The following is a 17,653-nucleotide window of genomic DNA, read 5'->3' as shown; positions in this document are numbered from 1 at the left end:
GTCATTTGTTTCTATCTTTCATAATAACGAAAATAATTTTGATGTTCAATTTAAGTGTATCTATACATTCCGTATATATGCCTAGTATTCTTCTTAGTAAAACTAATAATTAGTAAAACTAAGAAAATAACAACATTGCTAATAATAATTTTATATTTCATTCATTTCGAGGTGGGCTTCTTGGGAGTCGTGCGCCGTGTTTATAATTGCTAAAAATGAAAAAGAATTATACCAGGTTGTGATTCAAAAGTTCAACTATAATTATCTTTATAGTTTTCTCTTTGTTTTGAGGATGCTCATGAATCAGGACTTCTTGCGGCGTTTGAGCGCCTCTTGCACTATGGTGCGCCAAGTTAGGTGATGTCACCCTCTGTTGCAGCATGACGCATGACCTCATTTGGCAAAAGTGACCAAGCAAGTCATCGTATATCTCCCTTGAGTTGGAAAGTTTCCCCTTATGTGGCTTATTAGTCACACCTAGACCCTTCAGATTGTCACTGTAACGTTGCCAACAAAACACTTGAAAAAGTAAAGACAGCGTTGATGATATTTCATTGCGCCACAACCGCCATCTTTTTTTCAAACAAGATTCACTAATTAACTACAAAATGAAGAAACGTAAGAGAACAGATGAAAATAATTTTCGAAACTAGAGAACGTATTTCCGTAATTATTTAAACTAAAGGAACATCCCCTTATAACCTTGACCTTGAATGCATATATTGTTAAGAACGTGAACAGCTCTTTCTTTTAACCTAATCCGCGGTCTCGAGTCATTTTTGAGATATTTAATGTTAAATTGTTCATAGTATTACACCCTATTGAATTAGTCTCGATGTGTACTACAACGCTGCATTCATAAAAGATAGATGTTAATATGTTAAAAATGGCGGTGACCTTCAAAACTCGGAAGAACTGAACTTGAGAAAAAAGCGCATGGATCATAATGTTCCTAGCTTTGAACCAAACAAATTTGTTCTGACACATTTTTTCGTACCAGCAAAAATAACGAAGAGATTTGTATACGCATGATGGTAGAAATACCCTGTATACAAAAAATATAAGTTATTAGTTACTTTAAGGAATACCTGACCAATGACTTTGACCTTCATATACGTTGTCAAGGACATGGTCTCTTATCTTTTACACTTATCTGATACAATCACTGCTAAATTTTGAGATATCTAAATTTTAATTGTTTAGCAGGTGACAACATAACCTAACTCATACATAATTTCCGATGTAGAAGTTGGGAATCTAGACCTTGAAAACGTATTTAAAAATCATTGAAATTAATAGGGTGTGTCACTTTTGTAAATAATTACCGAGAAGATCAGAAACTGGTCTAGATTAGGTTATCTAGGTTAGAAGAAGTAGGTATCATTACCTTGACAACGTACCGCAAGACCACTGTTGCCACGATTTTTTAAGTACTCCCGACAGTCTGGCAAAAAAATGTTCACAACAAAAGTTAATAAGTTTTCGATCAGCTATAGATCGCAGTATAAAACATTTTAGAAGAAATGTTTTATTGCAAAAATGTTCCCCTAAAGTTCTAAAAGTATTAGCGTTCTAATAATTTTGGAGGGGAGTGTACATGCGACAGCCCGTGCATATAAAGAATGCGAAGGAAAGGTCACATATCAATTTGTACACCAAATATTTATCTAAAAACGCGTGGCGCGACCAAGGTCTCCTAAATTGCATTTTATTCATTCTATAGAACAACACGAGATAAAATGATATACTTTTGCAACAATTGCTGCGTCAACGGAATTCTCTTCGTAATAACGTGACAAGAGACGCGATAAGAATCAACTCGCACGGCAAAACGTAATATCAATAGTATTATTTGTTGCAAGAAGTTTAACGTGACAATTGTACCACAGCGTTGAATTTAATAGTAATTTTCTGTCAGCGGGGAGCATGATACGTATCCACCCTAATCTTGCTTTCCCCAGGGACACTACGAGGAATTACATTCCCGTTTATGACACGAGATCCGCGACGCCGCACGCACGCAAATTGACATGATTATCCGACTTCTGACCTAATAATGCCGAGTCCGAGTTTTATAGTGATAAATAATGCTGACGCGGAAATCGTGCTAGGGCACCTTCATTTATTATTCATGCTTACGAAGGTTAGATCCGAGGCTTACAGAGACGAAAGTATCGCAGTGCAGACATCATGAAAATTAATAATTTATTACAACAGTCAAATTCAATATTCGCTCTAACTAAAGCCTCATCAACTTTTATTACCTCACAACGATTCATATGGTCCAAATTTAATTTAATTTCCGTTTACCAATATAGTAAAAATCAATATTGATTGAATTAACCTCCGCACGGTGGATGCCGGGTCCATTCAGACCCGTAGATAAGAATTGCAATTTATGTTACTAAAATCAAAGTTTTGTTTGTTTTATTATTATTTGTGTATACTTGCTTCGCATCACCACGTTGAGGATTGCCTTTTATAAATTTATGTAAAAATTATATTTCAGAGTTATACAGAGTTATAAATAGCACTATTATTTTTTTAATGTGTCGGCGTTTTCAAAGTTATTTCAAGGTCATATTGTATTTTTTTTTATCATAAACTTATATTTTTTATGTCGGAATCATGTGCTACGTGAAAAAAATGCACACCTTTTGTTTGAAACATTCTTTTTGTAATGTGATGTTCTTAAATGAAATAAAATATCTTCCAAAAGAAAGTAACATGTGATCATTTTAATAGAAAAAGAAAATTATTCTTAACATAAACATGAACAATCAGCTAAATGTCTTAAAAAATATTGAACTTACAAAAAAATGTTTCAAACAAAAATCATGCATTTTTTTCACATAGAATATGATTCCGAACTAAAAAATATAGGTTTGCAATAAAAAAAAGCAAGATGACCTTGAAACAACCTTGAAAATGCCCACGCGTTAAAAAAGTAGTAGTGCCATTTGACACTTCACTTGAAATATTGAAGGACACATGTGTCAGATCGATTTTCTTTTTAATCATGTATCTACGAGATTTTGTTTAATCTCAACTGAAATGATATACCCTGTATAGAAAGAGTATAGTCGGATAAAATGGTCAAAGGTGCCTCCTTAATCAAATTGATTTTTGTTTAGATCTTTCGATAGACCACTGATTGAAAATACACTCGGACAACTCGGGCACAAGGTAGTTACAGAATGAAATCGGGTTAGCAGATTATGCGCTACTTCTGTTCTACTCAACGGTAAATTATGAAAAAATTCATGGATCTTCTACCTAATGGAGCACAAAACTCTGAATTTTTTCAGAATTTTCTGTTGCAAAATCGAGATTTAAAAAACTCTGGAAATTTTGAAATGCTGATTTCAGAATAAGGCGGTGGAAGCACCATATTTTTATTTTTATCTTAATAATGCCTTGTTATTATTAATATGTATTTTTTTCAGATTTTTCGTATAGGGCAAATAGAGTAAAAAATCTGCACGTTTCGAATTGCGGTTATAGGCAATATTATTATTTTTTAGACATTTTTGAAATAGCTATCCTAATCGAAAAATAAAAAATCGAGTTTTTCTTTGTTTTTTACAATTGCAACGTACAGAGATTTTTCAGCGTGGCAGTTTTTGCTTCGTTTAAAAGTCACGCGCGCCCTACGGAGAGTAAAAACTTGAAAATTGCGTGAGTGGCTTTTCAATCAGTAGCCTATCGAAAGATCTAACTGAAAATCAATTTTGTTAGGTGACACATTTGACTATTTCATCCGGCTATGCACTTTGAAAGAATTTAAAATTGTGAGTAAAAAAAGTGTCTGTATACAGGTAGATTTATTGTTATTATTTTACATCTTATACTTTATTCTTTCCTTTGTCATTAAAATTATGCTCGGTGCACATTTGAAAACTTGAAATCTAAATATCTAGAAAACAACGCATTTCCGGGAAAAATGTGAAATACGAAAGTTGCTCGATTGCTGAACAAGTGACCACAAACGGTGAAAAATGCTTATTTTACTATGTTTGTACTCTAATACTTCTTTAATCATCTTGTTACCCTATTTCAAGTTAAATATCAAAACTGATGGTATGAATCAACCTATTAATACTTCCAAATTTCTTATATGATGCAAGACTTTCAGAATATTTGCGTTGAAATTCGTATAAATCCTTAGTGTGACAACAACCGATATATCCAGCCTAATACTGAACTCGAAACATACGGTTGACAAAGCCTCGTTCGACATACATACGCGAAGCCATCGATCAAGAACTCTATAACATCCAATCGTTTTTTACTATGCCGCGAAACCGCCGTTTTCCCACGCTGATCCAATTTCCTAACGCTAGTTTGGCAGACAGTAACCGCGGCGCATCGTTAGTCAGCACTGTAACGTTGATTGGACCTGTGATTTACGATCTCTCAGCTGAACTTTAGAACGAAAATATTCGAACATTTTCAATATTTCCATTTCACATTTTTCACACCATCGTTAGTTACGCTTATTGTTACCTGAACCTTGTAATTTTATAATATATGTACAGTAACGAGCAAACGTAAAAAAACGCACCGTTTGTCTCATGAAAATGAAGAACGTGTTGATCGGTCAGCCTTCAGTGATTGTAATTACGCAATGAATGTAATTAACATTATGTAATAGTTTACTTCCATTTACGTAATATACGGAATATATTTTACGAAGATAAGAATTTAACGCAGCGTTTACAGTTTTTCATTATAACATTTTTATCGAAGTACAGGAAGTCCCAAATTTACTCAAAATCGGGAAATAAGGGGTTCCTCAGGACATTTGAAGTAACTTTTTCCTTAGCGAAAATGCAATCCGAGATTTTGTTTACGAGTTATTAATGAAAAACAGTGACCAATGAGAGACGAGATCAGTTGGCGGCCAAGCCAGTGAGTTAGCACCAGCCGAGCTCATTGGTCACCGGTTTTCGTTAATAACTCGTAAACAAAGCCGCGGTTGCATTTTCGCGAAAGAACAAGTTATTTAAATTAACTAGTCAGTTAATGAATTGGTAGCATTTTTTGTATTTTCATGAGACACGCGGTATGTGTGCACTCGTCACTGCATGCATGTTAGTGAATATTGTAATGAATGGTATAATAAAAAGTTTAATCTTTTGTTGTATATTGTCGTTGATGTATCGTCGATCCATGTGGTTATATCGATTCCTTCGTTTTCATTATGAGTTGTATACTTTTCACAAATTCCTGCTTAACGTATGGAACGTATTCAACATAAAATAAAATATTGTGTAGCTTAAACAAATTCCGATATTTTCTATGTGAAAAAAGAAATTAAATTATGTGTCCATATTCATATTTCTTTTAAATTATAATGTATCTTTCCAGTTAAATATGAAACTAAATATGATGTACCTCAAAATAATCCTATTATTTTCTGTGCAAAAAATCAAATTAAATTCTGCATTCTTATATTTTTTCTAAATGCGACGTATCCTCCCATTATATCTGAAACAAAATGTATTGTGTTCCGCAAAAACGTTCTATCATTACCTGTGTAAAAAATCAAATCAAGCTAATTATCGATATTTGTATTTCTTTTAAATTGCAATGCACCATCTCGATATATCTGAAAAGAAATATTGTGTTTCGCAAAAAGCTTCCATCACTTCCTATTAAAATATTAAATCAAGTTATTTATCCATATTTGCATTTCCTCTAAATTGCGATGGATCCTTTCATTAAATCTGAAACAAAATATTGTGTATAGTTCTCACGTGACAGGAAGACACCTTTACGTTTACAGTCCCGCTCCTATTATTAACCCCCTCCTACTACCTCACTACCGCAGCTATCGGTCGCTATTGGCCGACGGTGGTCTTCGTCACTGTTCTCGGCCAATAGCAATAGGATACTGCGGCAGTGGGATAGCTAGTAAAAGGAGCAATGTAAACAGAGAGAAGCCTTCTTGCCGCGTGAGAACTATACCTCGAAAAGGTTCGATCGTTTTCTGTGTAAAAAATCAAATTAAATTCTGCAACTATATTTACATTTTTCTTAAATGCAGCAGATTCTTCAATATATCCTGCGGCGTATTAAATACAATTTTGAATATCTTGAAACAATTCTGTCAGTTTCTATGTGAAAAATCAAATTATATTTTTCATATAGTATTTCTTTCTCAACTAAAAAATCCAAGAGATATAGCCATAAACATAATTAACGAAATGTCAGGAGATATATACATATTAATTAAGTGAAAAGTAACACTACCTTTACTTCAATTTTATCACAAGAAATTGTTCAGTGGACAAACGTTGTATTACCTTACTTTTCATGTTGAGAAAGTTAATTACAAAAACGAAGATTTCCACGAAAATTCAGACTTGTACATCAAGTCGTACTCTATGTATACTCCTTGCTCAGATTTCTTTTTCCTTACCATAATTTCTCTCTTATCACTACTCTCTCTCTCTCTCTCTCTCTCTCTCTCTCTCTCTCTCTCTCTTTCTCGCTCTCACTCTCTCACTCTCTTGACAAGCTTCTCCGTCTTCTCTTTCTCCTATTTTACTCCTTTAATTACAATATTATTTCTCCTTTTTTCTCTTTGTATTCCAACTGTTTTATCCTACTTACCAGCACCTTCTTTTCATCTTCCTATTCCTTTCTCTCCCTTTTTCTCTCATTTTCCCTATATTTTCTTTTCTCCGTCAACTCTTTTCTTAATTCTGTTATGAGCTCTGTGATCTGCTCCTTCATTTCTTTCATCATTCTTCCATTCCATCCTTCCCTTCCCCTTTTAGATCCTCTATTCCCATATTTTTCTATTCTAAGAACTTTTCCATCACTCTCTCTTTCATCTTATCTGAGACTTTCCTACTACTTGCCTGTCTTCCCAGCATTGCTATACTTACTTTATCCGAATATGTGATTTTCCTCTGTATTTGCAATAACTTTTCTTTTTACACCTTCATTCCTTGCATATTCACGTTTCCCTTATACATTCGTATCTGGTTGTCCTAACCTCACTTTCTAACCTCGATCTCCGAATGGATTTATTTATCAAACTAACCGCGCGGAAACCTGTGTTAATTAATGCAGCATTATGGTTTCCTCGCGTTTATTTCTCTTTTGTATGTGTTTAACCAATGACAAGTCCACTAAATCAACTAAACATTTGTAAATTCGATGGAGCTAGAAACACGTGATCCCAATCCTACCAATCCAAACACCAAAGACCAATTCACCCAATTATCATGTGTGATAATTTTCGATTACAATTTGCATAGAACTTATTTCAATAGAAACCACAGTCAACCGACAAGTATGAATACTGGGATCAATTTCGAATTCGTTTGAAAATTGTAAAAATAGCATAAGCGATTAAATATTTAGGCGGTTGGACAGTTAACAGAAACATTCTCATTGTCGACGCAGATCGAAGCGAACCACTGAAGAAGTAACGAGTCACACAGTAGAACAGCAATTCACACACACACTTCTTTAAATATAGCCCGCTATAGAAATCGCACCAAACTTAAATATGCACGCAAGGTTAATTTGACGTGTGAAGTCGTGAAATACTAAAGCGACCGTGCCAAGGACTTCGCGATATACATAATGTGTGTCTTTACTTTTACGAAACGATCAACGACTTCTTAACGTCGCACAGTAGTTTTTAAAGTGGAAAAGTTTTTGCTACGAGAATGTTGTTTAAAAAATTGTATGCTCTAAAAATATATTTTATAAATATAGTTTAAAATGAAATTAAACGTTTTACACAATATTCAACTCCTGTTTGTTTCACATATTCTATTTGAAATATAACAAATAAATGTTACAAATAATGGAATCTTTCTGGTACATTATTATTTTTATTTCATGTTAAAGCGAACTTTATTTTGTACTTTAGTAATTTAACAAATTTAACATTACATAAATTCCTTTGAAGAAACGACGTAATTTAAGTAAACTAATCTCTGATTTTTCACGATGAATTGCCAAATGTCAAGGTCAATTTTACGGCAAGTTACTTACATCAATATCCATTAAACCGTGGGTCTAGAAACAGGTTATGTTGTTCCTGACATATAATATTGTGGCACCCTGTACACATGATGCGATTTTAATGTTTCAGTTTGACTAGTTCCGCGACAGGCTGGTGGCATTGTATTTTTTCCAACACATAAGCGGGAAACGGTAGGTTTCTTTACCGTGTGGGCAATTTTCTCAGTGCTGATGAACTTCTTCTACGCCGTTGGCTTTGTTCTTGAGTGTGCTACACGTGATGAGACCTCGCGGCTAAATCTCATGCGGAGCCCCGAAGCCGTCCCTTTATACATAATGTTTCTCGAGACACATTTGAACAGAAAATTACTCATGATCTCTACCTGCGTAAAATAAAAATAATCTCCGCCAATTACGGAGGCAATTAAGAAATTCTAGTTGACGTTCGGACAGCCAACATTTTTGACAACTATGTGGTCGTTCATACTTCCATGTACATACATATGTAGGCAGTTTTCACTATCGATTTTCACTATCTGCTTCATGGGAATATCTCAATTATTGTCCGAGTTACGATTTTTTGAATCAACATCTACGTTTGACCAAAAGATTCAACAAAGTCATGATATCGAGTAAGAAATGGAAAATAAAGAAAATTATATAAAAATATCTGAAATTCTCTCTTTGGATCACATGAAATTTTTTCCTGAATGTACGTGGTTTATACTATCAAATGTCCTTCATGTCATTTCATTATATAAATTATTGTCCGAGTTACGATTTTTTGAATCTACTCCTGAGTCTATTAAAAAGATTCAGCAATGTCATAATATCGAGTAAAGGTTGGAAAATAGAAAAAGATGTTTGAGGAAATTTGGAAGCTTCAGGATCATGTGAATTTTTTTCATGGAATTCTACAGTTTTCGTTATTAAATGCCATTTGTTTCATGTCAATATCTCAATCATTGCCTTAGTTGCCATGCCGTTTAACTAATTTATATTTCACCTACACACTTTTGTTACAGTAAAAATATGCACTTAAACAAAATAATTGATCAAATACAGACATTTGAAAATTTTTGAACCACTCTAATAGAAAAAATCAGTAATTTTGACTTAATGTCCTAGTGTTAAATGTTTCACAAGATTTTGAATCGATTGAAACTCTTTCGAGCCAATCCCGATGGAATAGATGCACGAGACCTAACTATTTTCTCTCGCATGTTCTCTGGTGTGGTTGGTTGCTCGGGGTAAACATAATCCTCCAGTTTTCCCCGCAAAAAGAAATCGAGTGGAGTTAGATCAGGTGAACGAGCCGACCATGATACCTGTCCGTTACGTTCAATCCAGCGATTTGGAAATTTATCGCCGAGAAATTCTCTCGTATCACATGAAGAATATACTGGATGGCCATTGTCCATTCTGTGTATTCTTGTCCTATTCAGCCGATACGAAAACCCTGCCGCTTATGATTCAACATTGAATCTACCGAACACTAAAAGCGACTGGCGTGTGTTAGTTTATGACAATAGTTTATAACAAGAATGAATTTACAACAGCAACATTGAATTTACAATGGCAGTATTGAATTTTCAACAGCAAGGATAAATTTTCAATAGCAAGATTGAATTCATTATAGCAAGATTGAGTTTTTAATAGCAACATTGAATTTTCAATAGCAACATTGGATTTACAATAAAAACAATCAATTTATAATAGAAACATTGAATTTTCAATAGCAAGAACAATCAATTTATAATAGTAACATTGAATTTACTATAGCAACATTGAATTTTCAATAGCAACATTGAATTTACGATAGTAACATTGAATTTACAATAGCAATAAACAATTTATAATATCAACAAACCATCTATAATGGCAGCAATGAATTTACTATAGCAAGGATAAATTTTCAATAGTAAGAGTGAACTTTTATTGTCGTTTCATCATTTTGATTGCATTTTTAGCTTGAATTACAATATTCATTCAATCATTTATGATTCAACCATAAAGATGGTTTCAACAATATTAATCTCCAATAATTCTGTAGAGTCTTGTAGAAGTTACTTTGAGTTTATAATTATTCACACCAGTGTTGGTGTCCTTCTGTAACTGAGACACCCTATATATTTATAAAGAATACCATATATTATATTGTGAATACCCATATATTGTATTTGTATATTTCTATATTACAAATAATAGAAAAAATAGAAATATACAAGTACGATATTTTATTAAGTTTTCGTTTAGACATCAGTAACAATGTAAAAATTACTTTCAATCTATAATATAACTACGCACATCACTGTACATTGAGGTTTTAAAGGAAATGTTCTATTAATAATATTCAAGAACTATATCATATAATCAACTTTATTTAAACGATTAACATTATTAAAATACTAAAAAGTGGCAATTCATGACTTATTTTTAATAATTAATAAACTATTGAGAAATAACGAGCGGTTACTAGATGATAACATATCTCAAGGTCAAAGTTATCAGAGCAGTTCCCCCAATGTAAATAATTATGTAAAGCTTTTTTCTCCAGCTAATAAAACCGATAGTCGAATCTGATATAGATCTGGATTAATAATTTACGATATCAACGAGGCGTAGATTAGATCTGTGTGAGGTTTGGGTGATAGTTGGACAATGTTCGAATTATTACGAAAAAATATTTATCTAAAATAATTATTCGTATGAAAGTCGAATATTTTATTCGAATTACAAATATTCATTATTCGTAACAAATTATTCGTTGCATTTATTCGAATTACAATTATTAATAAAAATTATTCTATCTATTTATTCGAATAATGATTATTCATTATACAAATTATTATATAACAAATTATTCTATATATTCGTACTTATATCGTTCTAAATATTTTTACTTATTTCTTCTAATAAATTATTCGAATACAGATTGTAGAATTATTCGGTTAATAATTCCAATAATTGTTAACCGTTCTTTTCACGTAATTTTGTAAATACATGTGTGTTGTATACGTACATGAATTCCGGAATGTACGATGACATCCTTTGCAGTCAAAGAAAAATTATTTATTTATGCATCAATGATCAATCTACCAAGAAATAACAAACTTTCCAGTACAGCAGCCGACAAAAACAGTTAATTGTAAAAATTAACATGGAAGAAATTGATCAATAAACTATGGAAAAACACTACATTTATAATTTTTATTCATATCGATAATTATCCAAATTAATACCTGTACAAATAAATTCTTATTCGAATAGCAAGTAACTTCTTATTCGGATGAATTTTTATTCCAATAAAATCTTTTATTCGGATAAATTGTTCTCTAGATACATTTTTATTCGATTCGATATTTATTCAATATCTTCTTATTTCTTATCCGTCATCCAAGTCAAATTTTGCCAAACTTCAGCCTGGGTTAGGTTTCAAATCTAACTCATTTTCGTAACTGAAAACTGATAGTAAAAAGTAGAAAGTTAATGTAAGTGAAATAAGTTTACAACCATACAGAGACATTGCTCAAGGTTACTGAAATCGGTAAGGTCGTCAGCTTGACAAACAATTATTACAAGTTCTCTTAGAAATTTCCATGTTTAAGGTGTTTCGCATGTACGTCCAATATTATTTTACCTCAAAAATTACAATTCGTTTTCCTTGTAACAAAATATATAAACATCGGAAATTAATTGTTAATTTATAACACGAGGTAACTATTTGCTCATTTTACTTTACATCATTATTTTTTACAAGCTATATATAGAAGTTCTGCAGAAGTATATATATTTTTTAATAAAAAATAAATTACAGGCTGTTAAATTGTAAACAGTAGTTAAAGTAAAATTCGTTATCTCAATAACGTAGCTACAACCGTAACAACGGAATATTTCAATTATTAGGTGGAGAACCGAACGATTTACGATCTACGACGTCAGTTCCCGAAGAGGCCTACAAACTAGCACGTTTACATTAAAGCTATTACCGGCACGCCGCAGATAAATCGATGCCCGTATATACTTTTAATGAAATCGCTTATCTCGCATCGCATCGTGCTGTCTCGGTAAAGCGATGTTATAATCAACTGCGCATCTTAAACTTCAGACACGAAATCCAACGTTATTTATGAACTCGTACTTCAATATTCTATTGAAAAATACGTTCGGCAATTAGTTGGAATCATGACCACTTTACTTTATCTTCAAGGCCATTCTTCTGCACTTTCTTTGCGCTTATATTAGAAAATATTTTAAATTGTACATAATCAGAAAAAAAATTATTTTGACGACCTTGAAATATGTTACCGAGGTCATCATTCTGTGGAACTTTTCCCTATGCATACAAGATGACCCCTTTAAAGTGATCCAGTCAAATATTTTCGAAACGATTTATGATACTAAAAAATGTTTCAAACGAAATTTGAATGGTTTTAAGGGTCACGTAATCTGATATTAATAAGATTTTTCTAGGTGAATGCATCGAGAACACATGAAGGTCAACTTCATTTTTTAAAATGGAATTATTATACTAATCGATTCAGCTTGTCATCCTTTTCATAAAAATACTAAGGCATTTATTGCGAAAAATTATGGGTTTAGAGGATATTCTAATTTTAATATCTTCTAGAGACAAGAGTAAATCTTTGCATTTAAGCTGAAATCGTTTTTAACCAACTTTAGATAACTACGGTGCTAGCTGTTACTAAAATTCTTTCAGTATTTTTATGAAGAGAATGACGAGTTGGATCGACTAGTATAATAAAAAATATATGATTCCATTAAAAATAAATAAAGTTGACCTCCATGTGTCCTCGACGCGTACATTTGGAAAAATCTTATTAACATCAGATTACGTGCCCCCTGAAATCATTCAAATTTCGTTTGAAACATTTTTTAGTATCATCGACGGTTTCGAATATATTTGACTGGATCGATTTAAATGGATCACCCTGTATATTCTTGGATGTAACAAACGTTCTCAACGCAGGATAATGATTTTGTGTGAATGAAAATATCAATTTTATATTTTCTAATTTTTTATTTTTATTTTATTTTTTTTAAATTTTTGTTGTTTCTCTTATGCACTAAACAAGACAATATTGCGTACTTTTAATTTAATTATCTTATTGAATTAAAAGTATTCATTATAGTGAAGCATATAACACAGTGTTTATATTACAATATTGTTTTGTGTAGTGCATCATTTAAAAAAGAAATAAAATAAAACTAGAAAAAGAAAAGAATAATTAACAATTAGAAAATTAGGAAAGAATAAAATTGGTATTTTCATTCGCACAAAATCTTTATCCTACGTTAAGAATGTTTGTTAAAATATCAGATTTTACACAAATGTTAACAATATGGAAAGTTTCTTAACTTTTGTCTGTAAGTATACATATCTACTATGTATCTGTTTCCAGACGAATTGATTATGCTAGAAGAGTTCAATCATGACAGGAATCGAGACGAACCCAGACAGCACTGTTCTCCAAGGAATACTAAACTATGCGACAGTGGGAAACGGTTCGCTTCACAAACGAAGATGAACGCCATCACTTTTATCATGCTCCATCGGGATCCCTAAAGAAGAAGTATGGACGACACTAACGCAGCGAACAAGGAAAAACGACCGTTTCTATTTTCGAAAATAGAGATTTTTCGAGATTTTTCTATAACTATTCAGCCGTGGAAAATATTGATATGAAACCTACACTGAATAAAGCATATTTTGCCAATGAAAAACAGAACTTCCATGAGCATGTGATTTCAAAGCTACCAGAAAAATGTGAAAAAGTTTTTTCTTTTTATCATAGTCATTCAAAAATCGTCTTCCATTTTCTCGCGAAAGAAAGAAATTCTCATTTCTTCTATTGTAATACTTAAGAAGTTATGCAATAATATCTTTTTATGATACTGTATAATGAAAAGCATTTGCTTCATAAATATTTGTTAACTTGAAAATACATAAAAATACTTAAAAATACTCTTTTTCTTGTTGAGTTCTGTAATACTCCAAAAGTCTATTATTAATTAATAAGAATTTTATACACATAAAATACTCATTAATTAATAAATAATAATATACATATATATTGATAAGTGATCAGTGTTTAGTGATAATGCAGTGAAAGTAAACGTTGAAATTGCCTGCCCGGAGATATCCTTCTGTTCGTCGCCGTCGGATACAGATCAGCTGTGCAGTTCATCATACATTGTACGAGGTCAATGCACTATCCTGCACACATTTCCGTGCATGAAGTGGATTTACAACTAAATGGGTGAGTTTCTTATTGATAATATCCTTCATATTTCTCTAACAAACGTCCTTACGTCTTACGTCCTTTAACACGATTATTATTTATTAAATTAGCTTTACGAATCATTCGTTGAACTGTGTTCGGACACGGAATTATTTAAATTAAAATATCATTTACGTACTTTGTTAATCTTCACTGCACTCCTTGCTTAAAAATTTCATATGTTACACACGAAGTGTCATGCATACTAGAAAATTAAAACGGCCGTCACGGTTAAATTACTTATTATTTCGAGTCCGAAAAATTTGTAAATATTCTTCAGACGTTCTAAAGTAAAGGTGAACAGCGTTTTTCTTAAAATGATCACTGTGATGTAGTAATCTTTCATCGCGCTCCACGGTCGAAGCACGTTTCACTCGATCGATGGACCACGTTGTAATTCGCGCCTTCACCTCTCATTGGTCAGTGTTTTTCATTAATAACTCGTAAACAAAGCCACAGATTGCATTTTCGTAAAGGAAAAAGTTACTTCAAATGACCTCAGCTACTCCTCATTTTCGGCTGTTAAAATAATTGTGGAACACCCTATATATCAATTGACCTTGACAAATATCACAGAAATCTCAGTTCTCCACGAATTTAAAAACTGTGTGAATACTTTGTACACCGACTTATATATGTATAATTTTAATAAATAATAATTTTAAATTTTATATATATATATATATATACAGGGTGTCTCAAAAATGTCTCATAATATGGAAATGGAATATTATATCCGTATTTTCGTATAAAAAAGTTGAATAGACATTATTTCTTAATTCTTTTATCATGCCAACAAATTGCAATTTTTTGAAACAATTTGTCAGCCGTTATTTAGTAAACTAATCCCTCTAACATCCCAAAAAAATTTAGATCGCTTGACCTAATTATGACAAAATTATTTCAATTTAAAAGAAGCGCGAACACTTTGTACACCGACTATAACTTAACAAAAAGTGATTATCAAGCAACGAACTTTGTAAAACTAGAACTTCATGATTTATAGTTTATGCAAAATAATGAAGTATGTCTGAAGTTTGTTGTGACTAAAAGAACTTGGTACTAAAAGCGGAATTTTTACTCCCGCCATATTTTACTAACACTACAATGTGTTTTATTTGTAACACTTTTTTCAACAATGTAAAGTCATTTTTGCTGATTGAACAAGTTCCATTTTCTTGTTAAATGAAGAAATTGTTTAATTTTAGGCACATTCCTAGCATAAAATATTTAACTGTAAGAAAATGATTTCGTTTAGTAAAACAGGTACTACACGCCTAACAGGTTGACAACTACAATTTAAAAGAAAAGTGTTCTCGTAGTTATATTTCTATATCTCATATAATTATAGTTTTCATGTATGATTCGGCGTAAAAAATACTGTAAAAATATGTATTTTCAAGATTGTATTTGATAATTTACTGGCACTTGGTTTTTTGAAACCCGCTAATATCAATTTTATCACGTTATCCCTTTAATTATGTTCACGACTTGGAAGTTGCATGAAGTCGCAATAAATTTTGTGTAGAATAACCTAATCGAACTTACACACGTACAACCTCTGACAATAAGTATTTGGCCAGAGGCAATAGTAACAAATTAATTTCAAAGAAACAACGAGATTTTTTGCACCTCAAATGCTACGACATAAATATAGAGTTATTTATTTGTGCACTTCTATAATTTCCAAAGTATGCTTTGTACGAAAAAGTTTTGTATACAAAATTTGCATGGTTTATAGGGGTACATTATGCAGTGTATTTACTTTTATAATAGTAAATAAATAGAAAAATCTTAAAATCTTAAAATCTCTGAAACGCCTCTACCTGAAAAAATAAATACACTTCATAATGTAACTCTATAAACCATGCAACTTTTGTATGCAAAACTTTTTCGTGCAACATATACTTCGGAAGTTACAGAGATGTGCAAGTTGCATAAAACACCCTGCATTTTAGGCCAATATCATTATATTTACATCAACAGCTTCCTGAAAAAGCAAAAAATCGCAAAAGACATTTACCAGTATAGCTGTGAGGTTCCAATTTTTATTCTTAGTTTTCGGCTTGGATTGTCCTGGAGAACCAGCTCGTAAATTTTCTCGTAACTATTGTCGGCCGCAACTATACTTTCTGTCACGAGAGACCATAACCGTAAATAGTACAAGTTTTCGTTCGCTCGGCGCATGTCGTATCTAATTGGCTGCACTCCCACTTTACGAGCCCCCTATCGAGAACACATAGCCTAACTGAATCCGGGACTGTTGGAAAATTTGGAAATTAGATCAACGGTATTTATATACTGAATATTATAAATATTTATGCACTTGTTTTCTATTGCATAATTATTTACATAGTTTTGTCAAATTACAAATAATTTCTAATTCACTCGATACAAATTAATATGTCCAGTGACCAGGTTAAATTAACCTAAAATCCTAAATTACAGATTTTTATGCAAAATAAAAATTGTCTAAATCATTCTTCTGTCTTTACAGTTTCGTGTGTTATCTAGTTATTTTTATGAGTAAAAAATTGGCGCTTAAATATCTGTGTTACTTTTGGAGATACGGAGTAACCTTTTTAACAGTATAACTGATACTATTCTTAATATAACTATTCTTCACTCGATGTATTAGTTAGTGTCGCACTTACCATAGGATAGGCCCACATAACCTCAACTCTCAAATCATCTTTGTCGTATTTTTAAAGAGAAGAAATGCAAACATGAAATATTATTAAAGCAGTTATCTCTGATGTAAACTTTTGATTGACTTATTATAATATTTCATTTTTTTTATAGAAAATAAAATTTATTAAAGTAACTGATCTTTGCAGATCATAAGCACATAATAACTGGTTCTGGAATCTCCTTTTTCTTTCTCCGAATGTTCGAAGAAGATTTGATATTTGTTTCATAGGAAAATTCATATCGATGAAAGAAGTAATGTCAATTAAATTGCTAAAGTTGTTTTTAGTAGCGAAAACTCCTGAAGTCTGCGAACAGGATCCTCTATTCTATTCCACTAAACAAAGGAAAAAAAAGACTAACAAAAGACAAAATAAAAAAATAAAAATGACGTTTCCTTCCAATAGGGTAGCTAATTTTGCTCTAGCCTTTGCTATCTCCCATAGCGGAGATGAACTTTCGACTGAGCGTGACTTATTAAGGTTACCCCTTAAGGGAGAAAGGCTCTTCATGAATTAAAATTACCACGCGAAAAGCGGGCATACATTAGCGCCGCGGAAAAGCGAATTACCGCTGTAACAATAAAACTTTAGTTCGCTAGTTCCCCTTTTTCTCTTGTATGTACTCTTTGTCCTTAACGGCGTAGGAAACCAATATAGTGTCACTACGCTCGC

The 17,653-nt window shown here is 32.1% G+C and overlaps 1 protein-coding gene and 1 long non-coding RNA gene across 3 annotated transcripts in view; both read right to left on the bottom strand.

The window, feature by feature from the left end:
- Positions 1–17,653, bottom strand: part of LOC117218267 (uncharacterized) — a 165,223-nt gene that overhangs the window by 121,403 nt on the left and 26,167 nt on the right. The gene's annotated exons all lie outside the window — the stretch shown is intronic.
- On the bottom strand, positions 5,027–9,458 carry LOC117221709 (uncharacterized). Its single transcript, XR_004490556.2, has 3 exons — positions 6,619–9,458; positions 5,398–5,729; positions 5,027–5,299 (listed from the first exon to the last, which is right to left on the bottom strand). It is a non-coding gene; the product is annotated as an uncharacterized LOC117221709 (long non-coding RNA).

This window comes from Megalopta genalis, chromosome 5, assembly GCF_051020955.1.
Source record: "Megalopta genalis isolate 19385.01 chromosome 5, iyMegGena1_principal, whole genome shotgun sequence".
NCBI lineage: Eukaryota > Metazoa > Arthropoda > Insecta > Hymenoptera > Halictidae > Megalopta > Megalopta genalis.
This window is presented reverse-complemented; position numbering and strand designations above follow the sequence as displayed.